The 4,657-nt window shown below is 42.5% G+C and overlaps 1 long non-coding RNA gene across 1 annotated transcript; it reads left to right on the top strand.

Moving 5' to 3' along the window:
- Positions 1-260: 260 nt before the first annotated feature.
- Positions 261-3,691, top strand: LOC115161505 (uncharacterized). The gene is made up of 3 exons (XR_003869273.1): positions 261-330; positions 3,065-3,203; positions 3,649-3,691. It is a non-coding gene; the product is annotated as an uncharacterized LOC115161505 (long non-coding RNA).
- Positions 3,692-4,657: the final 966 nt, after the last annotated feature.

The raw sequence follows: 4,657 nt of genomic DNA, 5'->3' as shown, positions 1-4,657 counted from the left end.
AATGTAATGACATTTCCCACTGTATTTGTGATAGAATTTTAAAATACCATAGGGATTATGGATCTCTGCCACGGGGAAGGTAATGAGAACAGTTGGCAGAAATGACTTATTTCATTATTCCATCCCAAAGATACAGCACCCTTCAAAAAGAGGAGTGTTTCATCTCTATCCATGACCCATTTTGACTAACTATGTCCCACCGTGTTGTTGAAAGATATGCCTGCAATTTGACACAATCACTACTATTCTGCTTTTCACAGGGAAGAATCAACAATGTCAAAGTACAGTGCCGAGAATCATCGAGGCACAACAGCTGTGCTCATTTTTAACGTATGTATATCTTGTTGAATTACTGTGCTGCGAACACACATAGCATTTAAAGTCCTTTTCTATTTGTTCTTTAAAAAATGTATAGGTATACGGCTGCTTTAGGCTTTACATGCAATGTCGAGAGCTTGGGACTATTGGGTTCTATCTGCATTTTTGTCAAAGTCGAGTTATTGACACAGCCCTGTTCTGTTTAATGTTCTTTACCTACAGTTGAAGTCGGAAGTTCACATACACTTAGGTTGGAGTCATTAAAACCCGTTTTTCAACCACTCCACACATTTCTTGTTAACAAACTATAGTTTTGGCAAGTCGGTTAGGACATCTACTTTGTGCATGACACAAGTAATTTTTCCAACAATTGTTTACAGACAGATTATTTCACTTATAATTCACTGTATAAAAATTCCAGTGGGTCAGAAGTTTACATACACTCAGTTGACTGTGCCTTTAAACAGTTTGGAAAATTCCAGAAAATGATGTCATGGCTTTAGAAGCTTCTGATAGGCTAATTGACATCATTTGAGTCAATTGGAGGTGTACCTGTGGATGTTTCAAGGCCTACCTTCAAACTTAGTGCCTCTTTGCTTGACATCATGGGAAAATCAAAAGAAATCAGCCAAGACCTCAGAAAAAAAATTGTAGACTTCCACAAGTCTGGTTCATCCTTGGGAGCAATTTCCAAACGCCTGAAGGTACCACATTCATCTGTACAAACAATAGTACGCAAGTATAAACACCATGGGACCACGCAGCCGTCCTCAGGAAAGAGACGCGTTCTGTCTCCTAGAGATGAACGTACTTTGGTGCGAAAAGTGCAAATCAATCCCAGAACAACAGCAAAGGACCTTGTGAAGATGCTGGAGGAAACGGGTACAAAAGTATCTATATCCACAGTAAAACGAGTCCTATATCGACATAACCTGAAAGGCCGCTCAGCAAGGAAGAAGCCACTGCTCCAAAACCGGCATAAAAATGACAGACTACAATTTGCAACTGCACATGGGGACAAAGATCATACTTTTTGGAGAAATGTCCTCCGGTCTGATGAAACAAAAATAGAACTGTTTGGCCATAATGACCATCGTTATGTTTGGAGGAAAAAGGGGGAGGCCTGCAAGACGAAAAACACCATCCCGACCGTGAAGCACAGGGGTGGCAGCATCATGTTGTGGGGGTGCTTTGCTGCAGGATGGACTGGTGCACTTCACAAAATAGATGGCATCATGAGGAAGGGAAATGATGTGGATATATTGAAGCAACATCTCAAGATATCAGTCAGGAAGTTAAAGCTTGGTCGCAAATGGGTCTTCCAAATGGAAAATGACCCCAAGCATACTTCCAAAGTTGTGGCAAAATGGCTTAAGGACAACAAAGTCAAGGTATTGACTTTGTGGCCATCACAAAGCCCTGTCCTCAATCCTATAGAACATTTGTGGGCAGAACTGAAAAGCGTGTGTGAGAAAGGAGGCCTACAAACCTGACTCAGTTACACCAGCTCTGTCAGGGGGAATGGGCCAAAATTCACCCAACTTATTGTGAGAAGCTTGTGGAAGGCTACCCGAAACATTTGACCCAAGTTAAACAATTTAAAAGCAATGCTACCAAATACTAATTGAGTGTATATAAACTTCTGACCCACTGGGAATGTGATGAAAGAAATAAAAGCTGAAATAAATCATTCTCTCTACTATTATTCTGACATTTTACATTCTTAAAATAAAGTGGTGATCCTAACTGACCTAAGACAGGGAATTTTTACTTGGTGTTAGAACCGATTTGAACATATTTGTATAAAAGACAGAACATACAGAGCTCCATGTACATTTGTGTAAATATATGAAATATTAATGTATATGATAAAATATTAGGTACGTACCTTTATGATTTATATTTACCTGATTGAGATGTATTCATTTGTTGTTAGTGTAACTTAGTTTCTGCCCCCCCCCCCTTGCCCATTCATTGTACTGTGGTAAGTGTGTTAGGATAAAAGCAGGAAGTTGGGCCTTCGGGAGGGGGGAGTCCTAGCTAGACTCGGGAGCGGTATAGTTTTTTGACTTGAATGTAGTGGCTTCCTTTCCTCTTTACCTTAGCCACTGCCCTAGCCTGAAGCGAGGTTGTTTCGTACGCATACAGACATACAGACAGGTCATATTATGTATTTTCCATGTCAAGTAATTTCTGATTTAAGTTGATTGTAGAATCATTTTTGTTGTTAGATATATGAGGAATAAACCTTTTTGTTGCACCATATCCCTGGATCTCATTGAATGTTTTGGCCGTTTGGAAACCTTGAGTGTGAACTGTATGTGTACGAAACAACCCCGCTTCAGGCTAGGACAGTGGCTAAGGTAAAGAGGAAAGGAAGGCACTACACTTGGATTAAATGTCAGGAATTGTGAAAAAGTGAGTTTAAATGTGTTTGGCTAAGGTGTATGTAAACTTCCGACTTCAACTGTATATAGTACTCTAAATACCCCAATCCATGTTGTTAAGTTCAAAAGAATACAAGATAAAAAATCGCTGACACAATTCAAATCAATGAGTGCTCTGAACTTTAAAGCCAATGATCTCAGAACCATCTTTTTGCAGATAGAACCTTCTAGTCCCAAGATCTCAATGTGCTGCTCAATGTACCTCTTCTTCCGCTAGGGCACTCTGGTTCTGAGTCAGTTAGGAAAGTGAAAACTCTCTGAAAGTCTCCTGCTTGGTCTTTTTCCATTCTACATTCCAGACACACTCTTGCCCTTGATCAGCTGCAAAAGGCAGCAGACAGTGGTGCAGATCATTTTCCCCTGGTAAGGAAACACAGCATGGATCGACTCAATAACCTGATATTCCCTGTCTACTGAATATGGCCAATTTTGCAGAAGGTCAGTGATTCTTTTTATTCCAGAGACAATTTGGTGACCTCCCTCTGGAGTCCCAGCAGCGCTATGGGAGAGAGTGGAGAGGTAGAGGAAGAGAGTGGCTGTGTTGACATTGTGTTTATGGCTGGCCTCCTCAAGGTGAACAGATACCTGTGGTGGGACAGGGGGGCTATTATGCAAACCTGATAGTGGCCACCAGCGGCGGCCATATTCTGCACTTTGTTTTGCTCCTGTTTCCTGCCATTATTTGTCATCAACGTTTATCTGAGGTGTCTGGGTGGATGTTAAATTGAAAGATGCAGACTGTGGAGGAGGGAAGGGGGTGGGGGGGTGGGGGGGGGTGTAGTTGTGGGGGGGAACAGCCCAGCTGCAATTGTTTCATCTAGCTTTCCCCAGCAGAGCGAGGTGTGTTATTCACAGGGTCTAATTAGGTGCTTTCTTGTTTCAGGAAAATTGCCGGTTTGCATCGCTGTTCTCTTACGGGAAGGAGGAATCTCAATGGTATTATTCTTTGTCATCCTTGTTTGTTTAAGAGTTGTTAAGTGACATCTCACAAGTATTTTAAAGCTGTGCTTTGTGAGTGTTTTTAGTTTCTTACAGAATAGATTCTGAGAAATTTGTTATAGATTTGAATGTATTGTATTCCATGCCCCTTTAACTTTCAGTGGGTGTAGGATGGATTCTATGCCTCTTCTCCTTTTGCTACCAGTATAGTGTTGCCAGATGTCCTGTGGTTAGTGATGACCTTCTGTATTCTAGAGCTAAAGTATTCTTGATGCTAAAGATCAAGCATGAACATTTTTCAAATTGTAGAGGAGCCCGCAAGCCTTCTATGTATGTGTTCTAGGTTCTCTGCAAGTGGCAAGAGCTGGCCTTTAATAATATTCACCTTGATGAAAACAATTTTAGCGTAGAACGGAACAGTTTCTGTCTGTGAAAATGTACATTAAACGGTGTCAACAATATCCCAGGGGTCAGCGGGGAGTCCCTATGGAGACAGACGGCGGCCGGGTGGCTCGGACTCGGGAGGCGGCGAGACTCGACGCCCCTCTGAGTGGCGGAGCCGTGATGGCTCTCAGTGTCTCTCGTCATGTCCCTGGCAGCTTTGACACAGGTAATACGCATGCAGTCTGACAGAGCCGGAGATGTGCACCGCCGACAATAATGTACATATCATTTTCCTCCCTGGCTGATTGAAGACTGTAATCTGTGCTGGACTTTCTCTCTGATTACACACGTCTCTGTCTCGGGGAGCAAAACAAGGACTCTGAACTGCCGCTGGGCACCGGGCTCATCCTGGGCTTTCAGCCTTCGAGAGGACTGCACTCTGCCTCTAAGGTGAGCTCAATTTTAGTCCCATTTACACTATTGTTACAAGTGGCGGATGGAACGCATTGCAGTGCATAGTGGTCAAACAGTGACTGTCTGCAGATGAAACAAGCACAGAGATGTATCTG

The sequence above is a fragment of the Salmo trutta genome, chromosome 24 (genome assembly GCF_901001165.1).
Source record: "Salmo trutta chromosome 24, fSalTru1.1, whole genome shotgun sequence".
In the NCBI taxonomy this organism is placed as follows: Eukaryota; Metazoa; Chordata; class Actinopteri; order Salmoniformes; family Salmonidae; genus Salmo; species Salmo trutta.
The sequence above is the reverse complement of the archived record's forward strand: the minus strand, read 5'-3'. Positions and strand labels throughout refer to the sequence as shown.